The 20,551-nt window shown below is 38.9% G+C and overlaps 1 protein-coding gene across 3 annotated transcripts in view; it reads left to right on the forward strand.

The window, feature by feature from the left end:
- Positions 1-20,551, forward strand: part of LOC149281365 (testican-2-like) — a 58,855-nt gene that overhangs the window by 24,740 nt on the left and 13,564 nt on the right. The window lies entirely within an intron of this gene.

Here is a 20,551-nt window from a genome sequence, read left to right on the forward strand (position 1 = left end):
TTCATCTTCGGGCGGACATGAAAACGAACACGAAGAGTGCGTTTTCGTGTTCGTTCCGAAGACACCCCGAAGAGAAGACAGCGGCGGTAAAACGTAAGCGAAGACGAAGACACACAACACGAAGATCTTCGTGATCGTCTTCGTCTACCACTCTCCCCGGTCCCTTCCCCTTCTAACTTACCTTGGCATCGCGGCAGTTCACGGAAGTGGAAATCCGCAGGTTCGCCGTCACGGGTTACAGGGCAGTGCGAATGAGCCTATTGGTCGCCTACAGGGACCAATTGGTTGATGCCAGAGGAAGACCCTGCAGGTGACCAATAGGCTCACTCGCACGGCCTTTGTAACCCCTGACAGCGAACCTATGGACTTCCGCTCCCGTTAACCCCTTCGATGCTGCGTTAGATAACGGGAGCGGAAATCCATAGGTTAAAGGGCCGTGCACGCGACCAATAGGCTCACTCGCACGGCCCCTTAAGGTGCACCAGGAGCCTAAAAGCTTTAAAAAGTTAACCCCTAATGAAGCAACTTGTCCGGCAGATCCCACTGGTATCCCTGTTCTATCATTTATTTATTAGGGTTTTAAAAGTCTGTACGACTCTGTTGGTCGCTCGTACAGACTTTTAAAACCCCAATGCTGCAACTTACCCGGCACATCCCACTGGTCTCCCTGTTCTATCAGTTAATAAATGATAGAACAGGGAGACCAGTGGGATCTGCCGGACAAGTTACGGCACCAGGAGTTTAGCAGTCTGTATGAGCGACCCTATTGGTCACCAGCAGGGGGCTTGTCCGAGCCCCCTGCTGACGACCAATAGAGTTGCTCATATGGACATTTAAACTCCTGGCGCCAGAGCTGCGTTAACCCCGTATTAACCCCTTAACCGGAAAAAACGAAGAAAAACCGAACACGAAGAATGTCCACGAATATTCGCCCGAAGAGAAGACAGGAACAGGCGAATATTCGCGGAATACGAAGATTTTTTTTTTCCTGAAGACGAGCACGAAGACGAACACGAACAGCCCCCTGGTGCCCAAGTCTAGTATTTATATTTTAACACATATCAATGCATTTTACCTTAACATAAATGCAGCTTTAAAGCATTGGTGGGAAAAATGTAATGTCTTCAGCTATACAGCATTAAAGCTGGGCAGTTATTTTCACATTTAAATTGTTTTTTTTTGTGAACTTACAAAAGTCCAAGGGTCGAACGTGTCTGATGTACCAAATTCTATCAAATCAAGCACCTTAATCTCCATTGAAAAGATTAGGAAGAAGTAAGAGATTCATTTTGAGTTAATTCATACTGTTAATAAATTACTTTTTTTTCCCTTCTTTTTTGGTGCATAATTCCCTCAGCTTGCTCTTTCATTTTGATATTTTAGTTTTTTATTGTAGGTTTGCAAAAATCCAAAAGACAAAGGTTTATTCGGTTGACTTAGGGAAAATAAGGATAATTCAATAGGAAATCGACATTTTAAGTGAGTCAGGTTTCTAGTAATGAAAGGGCCATTGAAAAGAGCTTTGCCATTTTACCCTGTGTGGAATTACTTTTCTGGAGATTGAAGGCCTTTTGAGGATCGTTGCTTCAAAACAGTGTGGACCGAATCGGCTTTTAATGCATTTAACGTTTTTTTATGGTTTATTGTAGCCTATATGTTGTAAAATAACCTTTATGGCTACTCAAACCTAATTAAAATTGTATCATTAACTTTGCTTAAGTAGATTTAGGACCTGCATCATTGCAATGTTAGAAATTAAACATCCATGTGGCATTAGCATTCTTATGTTCCAGACTGTGGGTGCAAAGGGCTTATTATTTTAACACCAGTGTAAGTATTTCAAGCACTTTAATGAATAAACTATACATGGTCAGTGGATTTTATAATTTTATTTTACTTTTATCTAAAAAAGGCTGCCATGCAATTTGTTCAGTGTTGCTCTTCCAGCTAGTTATAAACCTGCCTGGTGTAATGAAATAAGTGCTTTGTGGCAGATACGTCCACTAATTTATAATTTTTTTATGCTCTCTGGAAATTGTTTCTTTCCCTTAGTTGACCTTTTCATAGAACTGTTTAAGTCTCTTTAAAAATAATTTAAAGGGAAATTTCCACCATATATTAATATTCCTTACTACAATAGGGCAATAACTGAGGGATATGTACAGTTTATGGTCAACATTATTGGCACCCTTGGATATTTTCTTCTTCAGAAATGTGACTACTTTGTATTACATTTATTTGTATAGTGCCTGGAGATTCCATAGCGCTGTTACAGCAGCCAGTCAGAGTCAGTAAAATATTTTTCAATGACACACAATAGCAAACTGATACAAAAGTAGGAGAGCCTTACTCTTGTGAAACAGTAGGAGATGGCTGCTTGGATAGGGATGAGTTGGCCAAGTCAGGATGATCTGTAGAGGTTGTTGGTCGGTCAGATGGCTTGATCAGGATGCCGGCTAAGTATTACAGAGAAAGATTATACGTTTCTCAAAAAATTGGGTTTTCAGAGTGATGACATTCACCTTATTGAAGGACGCTATGTGTCAGAACTCTGGTAAGTAGGTCAGGTAAGGGGCTCCATGTGTACCCCGAGATGCATAACAACAAACAGGTAAGTACAGAAGAATCTCACACAAGATAAGTCTATATTGCAGTGTTCTAGCTGGATATGAGTACAAACAGGTCTGGTAACACAGCAGGTTAAAGCACAGGCAGAGTACAGGCTGTAGGTAAACACACAGGTTAGAAAGTCTCTGGACAGGGTGCTGTGGCTGGAAAGCTCACAGACTGGACAATGTGGCAAGAACACCACTGGAATATTTCTGGCAGGGTACTAGACAGGAACACGGCAGGAAGCCCTTCAGGCAGGGCACAAAATGTAGTTTGCATGGGTACACTATTCACAGGGAATAATGGTGGAATGACACATGGTAAAAATGGCAAAATAGCTCAAGTATTTGATTTACGAAAAGCCTCTGGTACTGAAGGGGTTAATACACATACAAGGTGGAAACAAAATATTATTAAACCTTGACGCTGCAAGTCAATATAATATTCCAGTCCCAATAACCTTCCTAAAATGTGGGGTCCCGCACCCTTTTAGGGGTCTCATTTAAGTCACCCCTTGGCTACTACTGCAGAAACAAGGAAGCGTTAGCATGTAAGCTTCTGGCACATTCTCAGTAGAATTCCCAGTAAACTCACTTAAGCAGCAGCCCATCTCATGTATGCTAGTAAAACATAAGATGCCGTTATGCCCATCGATTCAAATGGGTGCTCATCTCCCATTGACTGGGATGGTAGTTCTTTTAAGCATGGGCAAGGAATGTAACGTGCCCTGCAGCCTGTTTTCTATAGATGCCTGCACCAATTTTCATGCAATAAAATGGACTAGACCCCCTGCAAATTAGACTCCAATATGCATTTAACACAAAAACAGAAATGTAATGTTCCTTTAGGGTATAAATTCTAAGCTTGTCACAGTTGCTAACTTGCATAGTAAGTAAGTGTACGTGACGGCCGTTTTCTATTGTTTAGTAACACGACATGACTTTTTTGACTTTTATCTATGAAGTCCAGCTGTATAAACTCGGTTATCCCTGACATCCCTTTAAAATGTACAATATTTACTTTAGAAGCTGTCATATTTCACATGACATTTCTGCTTGTTTAACCTTTCAGTATCCAGAGACATTCCCTTGCACAAACCTCTGCCCACCTCCTTCACATTCAGTCGCTCAGTAGTTGGCAGTGCCTCAGTGCTAAAAGGGGCACCTTTATTTTGCAATATGTGGTTAGAGTTGTGGCCAGCAGGCAGGATTTATTATCACTGGGGATGCCAGTGTGTGCTAAATAGATGTTAGGAATACATATAAAACCCATTGAGTTCTCAGGTATGCTGGTTATCCTCTGGCTCGCGTTGCTTTACTTACTCAACATTTGTAAACCTTTACTGCAGAGCATTTCTCAAAATCTACAAAATATAGCCAAAAAACAGCATCAATTCTTCTAGGCACACTAGCACAAAGTAAGGGATTTTGTAGGCATAAACTTAGGTGTATGATTAAACAATTATACCAACCAGATGCTATGGATCATCAGTTTAAGATGTAGGTTGAAAAACAATGATTAACTGAAACAAAAACAGCTGTGTAAAATGAATAAAACTGGATGAGGAACAGCCAAATTCTCTAAAAAGGCGAGTCTGCTGAAGACAGTATATTGTCAAACGTCATACACCATGTCATACTACCAAGACGCAAGGTAGTTTTGCTGCATCAGCAAGGTCTCTCCCAGACAGAAATGTAAAAGTAGACACATGCTTCCAGATGTTCTGGCCTAGCTCTTTTGAAGAAGCACAAAGAAAAGGGCAATGTTGAGGAACGTATACACAGTGGTCGGTCAAGGAAACCTAGCGCATCATGCTTACTTTTTGCAATCGGAAGATTTCCAGCAGTGCCAGCACCTCAGCTTTGACAGAAACCAGCGGGACCCCGATACACCCATCTACTTTTCTGAGAATTCTTCATGGAAGACTTGCAGCCAAAAAGCCATACCTCCTATGTGAAAACACCAAGCGACTTAACTATTAATGAAAACACAGGAACTGGGGTACACGAAAAACGCAGCAGGTGCTCTGGACTGAGGAGTCGAAATTTGAAATAGCTGGCTGTAGCAGAAGGCAGTTTGTTCACTAAAATGAGCGGTACAAGTGTGGGGCTGCATTTCTGCTAATTGAGTTGGGAATTTGGTCAGAAATAATTGTCTCCTCAATGCTGAGGAGTACAGGCAGGTACTTATCCATCAAGCAATACTATCAGGGAGGCATTTGATTGTCCCCATATTTATTCTGCAGCATGACAACAATCCCAAACACAGCCAAAGTCAATAAGAACTTTCTTCAGCATAAAGAACAAGGTGTCCTCGAAGTGATGGTATGGCCCCCATAACATAGTCAGTTATGACTTCTAAACTCAAGATCGTCAAGGCAGGGATTACATGAAGAGAGAGAAGAAACTGAGACTGCCTAAATCCACAGAAGAGGAGTTCTCCACAATGTTTGAAACAACCTACATACAAGTTCCTTAAAATACTGCAAGTGTACCTATAAGAATTGATGCCGTTTCAAAGAGAAAGGCGAGACTGTGTGCAGGTTTATTATGGATTATATATAGCCTTAAATCTAGCTAAAGTAAATAACCCACATCTTGCCATAGATGTACCCCATAGACATACTCTGGATTTCCTATTAGGGGGAATAACCAAGAAAATTCTCACTATACGAATATAATAACATTTACCAAGCAGGTCATGTACACACTTCCCATCAAGCAGTGGATCCTCTACATTCTAATAAGGTTAATTTGTGAGTCAACCCTTCATTGCAATAAGCATTTCTTTAAGGATTAAACCTCCTACTGATGTATTTTTCTTCACATATTTAAGTATTTTTCCCCTTTCATATCCTGATATCTCTCTCTGCCAGGCTATTTAAGAAGCAGTCACTTGTGTCAGATGTAATAGGTTTCCTGTCTTCTCCAGCTAAGTGTGACAGTGTATCTCACAGAGTTTCTCCTTGGAAAATGTCAGAACCATTCAAACCTTAAATTACATTAGCTCTGGGTACCTGTCCTGCTCCAAGCCCATGCTGTCCTGTGCAGTATTAATCCAAGGCACTGTGAGACTTTATGGTGATAAAATTATAATGGCCTGTGGAACATTTTAGTTCTGTTTGTTGTGTCATGCTCACCTAGGCATACCAAATTAAATGTGCTAACTTGATAGAAGCACTGGTTTGTTATAAAAATAATCCCTGATCATTGGTGGGTTCTTTGGGGTTTTCAAGGACACTTGAGGCTGTTATTTTAAAGGTAAGATATGCTGCTGTAGGTTATGTTCATTTCTCAAGTGTACTACACATGCAGGTCAAATGGAGATTAGGAAATAGGCTGGGGAAAAGTCAGGAAATGGTACAAAGTACAGCAACATACTTATATTTTGTGCTTGTTTATAAATAAGTCAACAAGGAGAGTAACATAACAGTTTGGTATCTGTTTTGTTAATGAATCAGTAGCACACATTTTTATTGTAATAAAATATTGAACACTTATTTTCTTGCAAGGAATACTATGTATATGAGAATCACTGTATTTGACTTCATCACCTTGGGATGTCTATCCCATGGCATGGATAAGGCCAGACTGGGTTTCCTCTTAACATAGCCAATATGTTGTATGTGAGTTGCTTGAGCTTTATGTAGGAGCAGGGGATTGGAAGAAAAATGAGACAGAAGGTCAGATTTCCATTGAGTAAAATAAATTGAATGCAAAATGAACTCCAATATGCAAAAAAGAATTTAAAAAAAGTGAAGGGCTAGAGAAAACTGAAAAGCAAGTACAGTACAGTAGGTTGAAATGCATTATTGTAGGTATTTCCAAAATTATTGAATAAAAAAAAATTACAACCTGCATAATGTCATTTATTTCTTAATATGGATTCTTTGTTAATCCAAGAATAAACATTAAGATAGATGTATGTTTATTGTCATAGAAAAAATAGCAAGTAAATGTCAATATCTGAGGAGATAGAAAAGCAAGCGTTGGATCTATCCTTTGAATATCACAATGCTGCATCTAGGTTAGTTTAACATAAATAAGATTATTATAGGTAGTGTTATAATAATAAATGTTATTTTGTATTCTGTATATATATTATGACACTAACAGGCATTTGTTTTGAAATTAACTGTTTATAAACATATTAAAAACACACAGGTACACAAACATACCCATACACATAAGCAGGAACACACCAACTACCCAGACAAAACTAATATACTAACATAGCAGCTGAACACATACAGATTAAAACAAACAAAAAAAAAAAAACACACTAACATATCCAGACATACACACATATGCAGACACATAAGCACTAACATAAAATATCCACACATATTAACATACCCTTGCAAACTCACTCAGACACACACTAATACACCCAGGGGCGGGCTGGGCAGGGGGGCAATTGCCCCCCAGGCGGCCTTGAATCCGGGCCGGCAGGCTGGCCAGGCGGCCGGCAGACGACCATTCATGGCAGCCGCAAAGTTAAAAACTAAGCGGCTGCCACCGGGACTGGCCGCCGTGCCGGTAGCGTACCTGGTGGGGGGCGGTCCGCCTGGAGTGCCGCTCACTGAGGGGTGCCGGCACGCCTCCGAAAACGATGCTCGCGGCAACTGTGGCTGTGCGTCGGGACTTGATGTCAAATCCCGGCGCACAACACTGAAGCCACGCCCACCGTCTTCCGCACACCGGAAGGACAGGACACAGAAGAGGAAGAAGAAGAGGAAGAATGAAGAGGAGGAGGAGGAAGAAAAGTGACAGTGCCAGAGGAAAGGTAGGAAAATATTAGTAAGTGTGTGAGACTGATGGGTGTTATGCTGTAGTTTATGATGAATGTTTGTGAATGAGGGTTTCAGATTGCATGGAAGTGTGGGGGGATAGCATGGCATAGGGAGGCTGTCTAGGCATGATAGGAGTGTGATTGCTGTTATCAATTTTTTTATTTTTTTCGTCCTATAATTCAATAACAGTATTAATAGATATATATGGTTGCAAACAGCAATCAGCCAGTACATGCTAGAACCTGGGCATGATAGGATTGTGATTGCTGTTAATTATATATATATATATAAATATTGTTATTGATTTTTTTTTTTGTCTAATTTTGGTGTTACTTTCAATAAAGTATTTTAAACGTTTTTTTTTCGGTTTTGGCCAAATTAATGCTGAATTTTCAGTTTAGGTCCAGAATTTTAATTTCGGTGCATCCCTACTATATACTAAGCCAGTCACTGAAGTGGTAGGCCTACACCACATCAATGTTTGGCTTAGTATATAGTGATAGGGGTTGTACTGCAGTATTGTCAGTGTCTGGCTCAATGTATAGGCACACATTGACAGTGGTACAGCGTAATCCCTAAGTATATAATGACAACAGTTATGCTGTACCACCGTCAATGTGTGCCTCAGTATATAATGATAACAATTTTGCTGTACCCCTGTCAATGTTTGCCTAACCATAGAAACTATGCCGTTTTCAAGTGTGTGTGTGTGGGGGTGCCACATACAGGATCTGCCACAGGTGCCAAATACTCTAGGTACACCCGTGCATCATGCAGCAGTCAGACCCAATGGCCATTCCTCAGATCTACATCCCACGCCTTAAAAGGGGTGGGATAAAGAGCTGAGGCACGGCTATTGGGCGGAGCGGTGCGTGCACGCCGGCCGCTTTAATTTCATTAGGCGCCGGTGGAGTGACTGCTATCAATGTCACTCGCAGCCGCTTTGGTGGCGCAATGGGCCACTTGACTAGACTTGCCCCCCAGGCCTTAGGCTGCCAGCCCTCCCCTGAATACACCCAAACCACAGCGACACATACACTAACAAACATACAGTCACCACACTAAAATACCTAGACACACACAGTCACCACACTAACATACCCTGATACACAGGCACCTAGTTACCACACTAACATCCCCAGGCATACACACAGTCACCACACTAACATACATACCATTGTGAAGCCGCAGCCTGTCCTTAACTCAGCTCGCAGGATGAGCTGCTGCGCTACTACCATGAGGTCATGCAATGTGATGTGACTCAGTTTAACCCCACCTCTTCCTTAACAGCACCAGAAAGAACAAGGACACCTCCTCAATGGTATGGTGTTTGGTGCTTGGGAGAAAATTGCCCTCATTTAAATCAATGGAAGTGTTTTCTGCACATGTGCCTGCTATATCCTGCATGGCAAATAGCTGAAGGGGTAGCAAAGGGACAAATGCAATGCATCTACAGTAGGGGAATTCTGCAGAATGCACGGACGACCACAAGAAAAATTTAAGGGGACCATACAGCCATCGTATATTTATATCTCTTATAGAAAAATCAACATTCAGTTGTATTAAAGCATACATCAAGAGTGTTCACTGAAGTGCTTAAGGTATAACATAAAATAGTAAAATAAGTTCTTATTATCTGAATGAGACTAGATTGAACCCTTATCATTTGCTTTGTTAGACGACGCTTGGAATTTCAGGCATATTTCTATTTAATTCTGCCAGCCTGAACACAATATCAGTAGAATATATTACGAGGCAGTCTCTAGGCTGTGGGTTGTCATGGGGACTCTAGTTATTAGAATTGCTGTTTAGTGTTTTACCGCAGCCACTGCCATGGACTCTGTAGTGCTTGGTGAGTTAAGAGTCAGAATTTGTAGGGTTCAGAGACAATTAGGCAAAGAAGGTGAAATATATAATCTAAGCTGACCTTAAATTGCTTTATTTACATTTATATCTTGTGTTAGAGGAAAAAAAAAGTCAAGGGAGCTTGGTTGTCCGCAGCCATAGTTTTTTCTGTCTTCAAACAAAGAAAAAACTAATACCTTACTGGTAGATTGATTGACTTTCAGGAGATTTATATTGATTCTTTTGGACACTTTCAATTCATATTTTTATTTTCTGTGCTACATGACTTAATACATTGCAAGACTAGCTGTCTGTAGTGTGGAGAAAAATATAAAAAACACACAGTAGTGTAATATGCCAATGAACCAGTGAATAAATACTATATGCACTCATAAAATAAGGATGCAATATGTGCTCCAAATGAAAAACAATAGGTCACCAAGTCCTTGCAAGATATCATTACAGAAGTATAAAAGACATAAAGCAGCACTATAGCCCAATAAGAGCTACTTACAATGTAGATCGTTCACACATGCCGTGAACAGAAAATGCCCAAAAAGAACCAAAGAGTTCACACAGACTTAGTTCCAAGTAGCCAGTGGGTCCAGGGAAATAATATCTATTACCTCTCAATGAATATCGTCGGGTCCCAGCTTCCTCATAAGAAGCAGATACAATGCTATCCGATTCTCCCAAGGAAGCATCTAGACTCTCCCCAGTCAGACATGAGCTTTTACTCAGCAGTGCCTTTGTAAGCGAAGTGATAAATATTGGCTCCCCCAACTCACACCAAGCTTTGCCCACTTTCAATAATTTCCTGTCATTGTGTTTGTTCCTTGCTCATTTGCTGCTAATGCGTTGTCCCCAAAACAAAAAATTTTTTTATTAAATGAGAACCAACAAAACCAAGCAAATAGAAGTGCCGCTAAATGGGGAATAATGCAAAATCCTTATATAATCAAATATGATGCGAAAAATGTACAAAACAGGACATAATGGGCTTTCAGAGTAAAGTTCTGCCATGTAGTTGTCATCAGTTGAAGGTCTTCCAAACATTATGGTCTTGTTTGAACCTAAGCATTCCTAGGTAAGAACAGAATTCCAAGTTATATATATATATATATATATATATTAGGGTCTTCAAATGTGTATAGTTTTTGATGCCTTTGTAAAGATATTCCGACTGTCTTCTATGAAACAGTATTATCATAATACTGTCGGTTTATCATAAGATTATCTGAATCAATAGATGACTGAATTCTTTTTGCATTTAATTTAATTTGATTTTTAAATGTAGCAGGCCACCAGGAGAGTGTAACATATGGGGGGTTGTTTAATGACTGAAGATATATTGTTAATGCATTTATAGGTGCAGCACACACTATAAACCTTTTAAGAAATGGTTAGCCATCAATAATCCATATCCATTGTTTCAAACATTGGATATCCAGATTCAAATGTAATCAAATGGTACTGAGGAGGTTAATGGCTAGGGACATCTTCACTAACTGAAATCTAAATATGAGTTTTGTAATTTTATGTTTATTATAGATAGAATAATGCTGGAATCCACCTGAAGAAGAAGAGACTTGGCATCCCAAAAGCTTATGTACAGAAACTTTACATTGTTTTCTATCTTGGCCCAATAAAGGAATCAACTCTAACTTAAGACTCCTGTTCCGTCTGGAAGTGTAACGCTAATTTTCAGACTTCAAAAAGGGGTAACGGCCACCCAGAATTTAAGATTTTCCCAGCACACATATTAATATGTTAATCAAATGTAATAACCTGCATAGTGCGATTTATATAGCGTGAGCATTTGATAGCCCTAGAGCACAAGAACAAGGTATGCCTGCTTGAAGACTCAGTGAAGGTCATCTTGTGTAATAATTTATCACGAAGTATGAAAAATCATATCATAGAAAACAAACATTAGAAATATCTACAATTGTACAAAAAAATATATATTGAGCAGGAAATATGATGGCTTAAATAAGCACTTGTCACATTTCAAACATAATCATACATTTTGGAAACTGTTGTTTTAGTAAGCACAGGAGAAAATTATTGCTATCATTAATATCTTATATTTATAGTTACATATTTGACAGTATTATAAACTTGGCCAATTTAATTTTAAACTACATATGTTTTTGGAAGGCTTTGATAATCTTAGTGACTGTAGAGTGGACTGTTTGTTATATATAACAGTGGCAATAATGGAGAATAAAATCATACTTCAGAGTATTTAACATGTTAAGGAAGGAACATCTTAAAATATTGGATTTTTCATTATATTAGTTATTATCTAAAAAAAAAAAAAAAAAAAAAAAAATTGCATTCAATATTTTACCTTGCATTCCAGAAAACTTGCTTTTGTCTAGATCTTTATACACAATAATCATATCTACAAATTGAATCATTCTTCCACATTCCAAAACATTTTTGGACATAAGCCACAAAATGTTGAGAGCTCATATGTATGTGGTCTTCTATCTTGATATAACTACATTGGTCAAAGAGAAGATGGAAGGTTATTTGGCCAGCATTGCATTATTATTATTTATAGCGCCATCATATTTCACAGCACTATACGATTGGTAAGATATAAAGAAAAGAGAATAGTCTTTCTGTGTTGGCCAGATAAAAAGGTATGACCTCCTTTCTTCAGTCATGACTCTGTTCTATCCATTTTACAGATTACTGATGCTCAATGAATCCAGAAATCATTGTTCCAGAATCAAATTAGACTATTTCAAATGCACAGACACAAAAGAGACCCCTATACCATTAAGGCATAATGCAGAAAAGCCATTTATATGTCTCTCTTCTCTCAGTTCTCACTTCATTGCTTCAGGGTTTATTTCTCATCTTATTCTTCCAACGGTCAGCTGAGTGAAAGCATTTAGTGGAAAATTAATATTGCTTTGAATGGAAATTCAGAAACCATGTATTGGAGTCCAATTAGAGTAGCTTGCCCCAGTTCCCCCCTCTAATCAATCATTACGAACACTTAAGAACAGCTTGTGGTACAGGTTAAAAAAAAGGATTCACATTTCAAAGTATGGGCAGCAAAAGAGATTAAACAGCAGATATTTTATTTTCAAAAGAGGAGGTACAGCCAAATATATAAAACGGATTAAAGTGAAAGAACAAATTAGAATCTTTGAATAACTGGAATATTGCAGATTCTACCTTCACTGTGACTTTTAAAAGATAGTATGTTCTCAAACCTCTGAAAATGTGGAGGTACTACCTCCGATATCTCTAATGGTGATTCCGCAGGATGACCATGGTCCAAACAATACAGCTTGGCAAATGGCTTTTCTCTATATTACCGTTTAGATAAACCTCAATAATTGAGGAAGGAAGACTGCAATTCCAATTGTAAGAACATTGGCAATGAAGTCATGGAGAATTATCCCATCACGTTCTGTGTGGGATCATGCAGCAAAACAAGCGTAAAATATCCAGATTTACAATGTTATTAATACACCTGCACTATTAACTAACACATGACCTCATTGAGAATGATGTCATTTAAAACAAGGTCAGTAATATAAAAATAAGTTATATGGATTATTCAATATACTAACAGCCATTGTATTATACATACTGTGATATGCGCCCCTCATAACTGAATATGAGGGTTCGCCAGTGGTGTGTCCAGAGTGTGATCTTGGGAGGAGCATTGACACTAACATATACCCAGACACCCATACTAACAATAACATATGCAAAACACACACACACTTATATACCCTGACACACATACCCACACACTAGCATATCCAGACACAGAGATGATCACATTAGTGTACCCAGACATGCACACTAACATACCCAGGCACACACAAACACATATACACACATTAAACGTACCCAGACATGCACACATATATATAGTACCGTTCAAAAGTTTGGAGTCGCTTCAAAATGTCCTTTTAAAGAAAAGCTTTTAACATCAGTTATCAATCAATAACATGTAGCTGGAAATAGCTGATTTTTACATTTTCCAATGGCATGTTTTTTGTCTAATACAAGTTTAAGTTTAAATCTGTAGAAAAATTATTTTGCTATTATGTCAGCACAGCTAGAAATGTCCTTGTTTCAGTATGTGTGTGTGTGTATAATATATATATATATATATATACACACACACACATATACATACATACACACACATATATATATATATATATACACACATACATACATACACACATACACACACTGGCCACTTTATTAGGTACACCTTGCTAGTACCGGGTTGGACCCCCTTCTGAACTGCCTTCGTTCTTCGTGACATACTTTCTACAAGGTGCTGGAAACATTCCTCAGGTGTTTTAGTCCATATGGACATGATAGCATCACGCAGGTGCACATCCATTATGTAAATTTCCCATTCCACCACATCCCAAAGGTGCTCTATTGGATTGAGTTCTGGTGACTGTGGATTCCATTGGAGTACAGTGAATTCATTGTCATGTTCAAGAAACCAGTGTGAGATGATGTGAGCTTTGTGACATGGTGCATTATGCTGCTGGAAGTAGCCCTCAGAAGATGAACATGGTCAGCAACAATACTCAGGTAGGCTGTCGCGTTTAAACGATGCTCAATTGGTACGAAGGGGACCAAAGTGTGCCAAGAAAATGTCCCCCCACAGCATTACACCATGAGCAGCAGCCCAAACCACTGATACTAAGCAGGATGGATCCATGCTTTCATGTTTACACCAAAGTCTGACCCTGCCAACAGAATGTCACAGTTGGAATTGAGACTTGTCAAACCAGTCCTCTAGGGTGTTAAAAGGCACAGTCTTGGTGAATTAATAAAAAGCCACAATTTATTGTATAATTCACTTCAGCAGTCAGTGACAGAAGCCTAAATCCCAAAATCCCTACAAACAAAATCCTAGCTCATCTGAGCTCTTACTAACATAGATGTCCCTTACTAATCAGGGTATAAACTAAACAAAAACACAGACTGCCACTTTGTTGCCCATCCATCCTTGCTCCTTCCAACAACCTCCTTTTTGCTTCCGTCTACCAGCCAATCTTGTATTGCAGTCACTGCAGCTAACTATTTGCAGCTGAGCAGTGCTTTAGAGTCAGCCTAAACTACTGGCCTGGATTCTATTTCACTCCAGGGTTATGTAAACTGCGGGGTGGAGCAACGGCTCTCTCCGTATGCTCCACCCCAGGGGCCCATATTTAATGATGTTGTTATAGTGCACACAACACAGTCCCCCTGGGGCTAAATATCATACCACTCTCTACAATTCTTAGGGGGGGGGGGGGACCTGCACCTTAACACAATTTATATGAAAAAAATCAAGCAAATCCATTAGCAGATCGGGGGGGGGGTATGTTAGTATGTGTTTATGTCTGTGAACGCTTTAGTGTTTATCCATGTGTCTGGTGTCACGGTAATCCCCCGAGGACACGTGGGGCTAGGTTTAAGCTTGGGAGGGGGGCTGTAACAGGTTCACCAAGAGAGCTGTAGTCACTCCCAGAGATCATCCAGATTGTATCCTCCTTTTGTCCCCGAAATCACTTCCACCACCAGTCAGCATGCACACCTTGCCATGTGTACCCAATAAGTAGACAACTACCTTCAATTTAATACAGCAAGAGTGAACATCTTATTGTTGTAAAATATAGCCTCCTATATCCACATAATTGCATTAACATAGATAACAGATACATATATACTGCCTTTAATTCCCCTGGCAGCAATCCTAAAACGGAAAAAGTAAAGATGTATTTGTATTGATATAAGCTAAATTTCTACCTTTGCACTGCCCTTCACATTTACTAGCAAATGTACAGGGAAATTTAATTTTAGCGCAGCATTTAAAATAATTTTATATTCTGGACCATTTCAATATCACTGTAAAGAGAGGAGCTGCCACAACCACAAGGGATTCTGGGTATGCGCATGTAAACAATGTCCACAACGATCACCTTTTGCCTCTATATCCACTTTATACATGGATCCCTTGAAAGTAATTGCCCTCTGTACAAGACAGCCTTTAGACAAAAACTTGGGAAAGAGGTGCAATAGCCAGATCACCACTCATGGACAGCTGTTTCGTCCTTAATGGGACTCGTCAGCATGAGGTTGTGATACTGGCTTAATACTTGAGGCTTGGGGTAGCACAAAAAATCCCAACAAAAGTTATTGTTGGTATATTTTTTTTGAGACATTGTAAAATGCTGTCTAATGCATTTACACGTAATTTATTGTTCTCTTACTTATTTAGTAGATGTGGAAACCTATTTTGTATGGTTTACAAATTAAAGAAAACAATATATTTGAATTAGAAACCCATCTTATCTTCCTTATACATCATTGTTCCTCTCCAGTAAGTTATCTCGTACCTATGGATATGTTCCTACCTTTTGTAGATTGATTTTGTAAGGCTTTGCATTGCTACATTTTGCTACAAAGCGCAACTTCCCCAGAGTAAAATACATTTGAAAAGCTCTAACAATTTTTCAAAACAACAACAACAACAACAACAACAACAAACTATAGTTAACGTTTATAAATTAGTTACACTAAAAGCTAGAAAGGAAATTGTTATAGTCTAGAGCTATTAATACATTTTCTCAAAGTTCCTGCACCACAAGTTTTAATTACATCTGCTCATGAAGTTTAGATTATTTTGCTGAAGTGTCAAGGTCCCCTTTCATTTTATTCTGCTATCAACACGTTGCTTTTATCCACACTTTCCGGGAAATGGCTGGACACAACGTGGCAAACATAGATAAGGGCCTAAAACTGTGATATGAATAACTATAGGGAATGTGTGTGCAGAGCACTGGCATGTAAAGCCAGGAAAGTGGCTATGGTCATTTGCAGCTACCAAATAGCAAAGGAAAAAAAAAATCTGAATTCATTTTGCATTTTCTCATTCCCCAAGGTGGGCGATTACTTGTGCAGCAAGCAATATTAAGTCATCTGAATACTAATATAGCAAATAGAAGCATCAATATTTGTGTTTTTTTAAGGCCTTTTGGTGACTGGTTGGAGTTTTTCAACTGAAGCAGAGATAGTTGATGCCATAGACTCACCAGATTTTCGGGAAAACAGTCAAACTGTTTATTAATGATCCATGTTAATTATCAGACTATATGGTATGATAAAGGGAGGTAAGGCGATTAACACACACAAAAAAAAATATGAATTGGGACATGCTAGAGCATGGTTATGAAGGGGAAATAATGCTGGGTATAGAGATGGAGGGAGATGATGATAGGGGATGGAAGTGATGATGAGGGTAGGAGGTATGAATATGGTGGTTGGAGGACATATGAATTATGATGTGAGTTGGTGTGATGATGGTCAGGGGCAGCTCTTCAGTTATACATACACACACTCTCTAACACCATACATATGTACCCACAGCCACTCCAACACCATACACTTGAACATACATATGCACAACTACCCCAACAATATATACATACATGCACACACAACCTAAATACTATACTCTTACACGTACATTTTTCTTAATAGATCTTGTTAAAATACATATTTGAAAAATGTTATAGGCATTTTTGTTAATCTGTATATTTCGTATTTGATCTATGCCTGCAATGCAGGCTTTGCATGTGTCTCTCAGTTGATCTCTATGTTTCTATGTGGTTTACATTTGATCTATACCTGTAAATCAGTGTTTGCACATGGTATTCAGTTGATCTGTTTCCATTTGGTTCTCATTTGATCTGTACCCGAAGAGCAGGGCTTGCATGTGTTACTTAGTTGATCTCTAGGTTTCTATGCGTTTCTCATTTGATCTATACCTGCAATGCAGAGTTTGCACGTTACCTTGTTGATCACCATGTTTCTATATGGTTCTCATTTGATCTATACCCAGAATGCACGGCTTGCCCATGATATTCAGTTGATCTCTTTTCGTGTGGTTCTCATTTAATCTAGACCCACAATGCAGAGTTTGCACATTTTATTCAGTTGATCTCCGTTTCCATGTGGTTCTAATTGTGGCTGCTGCTTGCCTGCTACTATAAAAGGTGCAGTGCGCCTGCCTTGGCACTCCCTTGCCAGTGCTGCCCCCATGTTTGAACTAAACAATGACACCATGATTAATCTCATGGCTTCTAAAAGCAGCTTGTTGCAAGGGATATTACTTACTTAAAACTACTGTGTGTGTATATATATATATATATATATATATATATATATATATATATATATATATATACATACACATACACACACACACACACACACCACAGTACTGGCCCATGTTCAAAACTATTATGCCGCTTGCTTGCGAGACACTTACTTTATAGCATGCCGAAGATATTTACATATTTTGACCTATAAATGTTTTTGAACTGTTGCAATACAGCTTAGAAAATGATTTTAAACATAAAAGGGTTATTAGGACTGTTATAAATTAATTATTAACAATTGTTTTGCAAATGTTTATCGCTAAAGAATAATTTGCACTCTTTTGCAGTGTTTATGGCAAATCATTTTGCACATTTTTTGCTCTAATTTTTTTTTTTTTTTTTAGGAGCGCTGCAAGTTTATTATATACTGCAGAAGTGATTTCTGTGTTTTTAAGTTGTTTTCAGTAATTGTTAAAAAAAGTTGAAAAGGGTTAATTTAAATATTAGTTTGCATTAGTTGGACAATACCAGTTGGTCCCCACCTATTACATCGTATCATAGGCAACAGTGATATTAAGAAGTATGTGTTTTCAAATGCATCGTATGTATGCATCAAATATACATTTAAAAATGCATGGTTTGTCCCTATTCTGAACAAAAAAATATTTGGGAAATACCTGGGAAATCTCTGTTTGGCTACCCACAGCCCCCCTGTCAAGATGTGGGTAGGAAGAGGGTGGGGCATCCCACAACGCCAATCTGCAACCTAAAGTGACCTGGAGAAGCCCGAGTTCCCTGGTATGTCCATACATGTACAATTTTGGGATCGTATGAAGATTTTTCAGGGGCTGTTTTTTTATTCCTAGTATGGCCCGGGTGTTAGGAATCTTACTATTTTGTTAATATATGGTGTAGTTGTATATTGAAACTAACATTATGTATATTTTTCCTTTCATGCTTCGTTACTGTCTGGGACCAGGAGGTGGAGGTCTGTATTTAGTTTTTTCTTCATATTGAATGTTATTTACTTTTTTTTTTTTTTTTTTATTCTTTTTACTCTTTTCAAAACTGACTGGATTAGACCGCAATTATATTTTTCATACGCACTCAAATCAGGCCTCCAAAGCTCTCAGAGCTTTGTTATGTTTTGATGACACCAAGTGATCTTTAACCTATTGTCCTTCAGTTAATAATTTCCTAAATACCAAGTAGTAATGAGAAGACCAGAAAATAAGTTTAATGTGCACAAAATATTAAACGAACAAAAATATATATATATAAATAAAAGAGTCTAAAACTGAGTTTCAAAACGGACTGATATGTGAAGGCTTAAACAACAAGTCCTTTGTAAACAAAGTAAGTTTTTAATAGAATTATATCTCAGGCATGGGATACGGTCCCCACTGCACCTACAGATTCAGGGCCCACATAACAGTAGTTTGATTTGGAGCCATGGGTTCATTAAAGGCAATTATCTCATGGTGTTTCCTCTAAGGGATCATTTAAAGCGGCATTTATAGCCAGCTTATTTGATCCTCTGCCTGCATCGAGCCAAAACCTGTGTGAAGGTCGTGGACATTTAGTCCAAAAAGAGCCACAAAGCTGTGAGTTAATTCTTTTGTACAATATAACAAAGGCTATCTATGATAAAGACATCTGCCATTTCACACAGTCGTTTGTGTGGGCATGACAGTTTCTGATAAAATAATCTGATAATTCAATTTATGGAACATTGCCCTTCAAAGGACAGAGTAGGTATTTACAGTACCTTATTTACAGAAGGTATCCATTTCTTGACAGTGTCTTGTGTGCATTTTTTTTCTCTCATCACAATTTGCATGGATCAGGTACCTAAGGAATGATGGGCCATGCTTTCCCTTTAATGTTATAATATATAATGTTTTATGCTCATATACTTACTTTTTCAGTAGGATTAGTAATATGATAAATTATATCACAAAACTCTGTTGGAACATATTGGATGTTCCTTTGGTGTTTAGTCACTAAAGTGGGGTTGCCAGGAAAGTTGTGATCTTGTATAACAACATAATAAGTGTCATGGAGCTGGATAGTCCGACCGACTACCTCCGCTGTCTTGTGCTCCCTTAGCCTGGGACACCACACTTTCCCCGGTTCCCCAGTCACTTGCCGAGACTCAGTGTAGGGTAAAACCAAACAAAGACTGATTTATTTCTCACACACAGGACTGGATATATCCAGCAAAACACACATTTACATAAAAAACAAGATATTGGGACACAAACCACCCCCTTAATCTGCCTCCCAGAGACAACAGGGGCAGTAACGGGATTAACAATACAATAGGGGGGGAGACTGATTTATACAACATTAAACTGAAAGAATGGTGGTCACAACCCGGTGGCAGATCCTGGCTGTCTGCTGGAGATAATCCCCTCAGCCAGTGATGAGATGATACTTCTGGGGGTAGCCACAGAAGCCTTTACAACCCCAGGGCCCATAGTCAATAGGGAGGAGGCTGGCAGTCAGGCCTCCCCAGTGATGGAGGGTTCCGTCACAATAAGCATACTGTTTTGTTGGCCCGTACCCATGACTAGGCAAAAAAAAAAAACATCACGTTGCTTCTTTTGAGCTATTCAGAGGTGGACATGATTGTGTGCTTAAGATTATTGTCCTGCTGCATAACTCAACTGTGATTGAGCTTTAGGTCACAAACGATGACTGGACATTCTTCTTCATGATTTTGTTTTAGGGAGTAGAATTCATAGTTCCATGATTTATGGCAAGTTGCCCAGGTCTTGAAGCCTGAAAGCAGCCCCAGACCATCACACTACCACCATCCTGTTTGACTGTTGGTATGATGTTATCATAGAATGCTGTGTTAACTTTATGCCAGATGTAACAAGACCCATGCCTTCCAAAAGTTTCAGCTTTTGACTCATCAGTCCACAAAATATTTTCCCAAAAGTCATTGGGGTCACCAAGATGTTTTTTGGCAAATGTGGGACAAGACTTTGTAATCGTTTTGGTCATCGGTGGTTTTTGCCTTGCAACTCTCCCATGGATTGCATGGGAGAATCATGAATGCTGGTCTTCACTAAGGCAAGTCCTGCAGATCTTTACATATTATCCTGGGATGAGTCACATGATACGTTCTTGAAGGAATTTTGGTAGGCTT

Source organism: Sceloporus occidentalis, unplaced genomic scaffold (genome assembly GCF_023333645.1).
Source record: "Sceloporus occidentalis isolate IW3139 unplaced genomic scaffold, rSceOcc1.0.p SCAF_134, whole genome shotgun sequence".
Taxonomy (NCBI): Eukaryota; Metazoa; Chordata; class Lepidosauria; order Squamata; family Phrynosomatidae; genus Sceloporus; species Sceloporus occidentalis.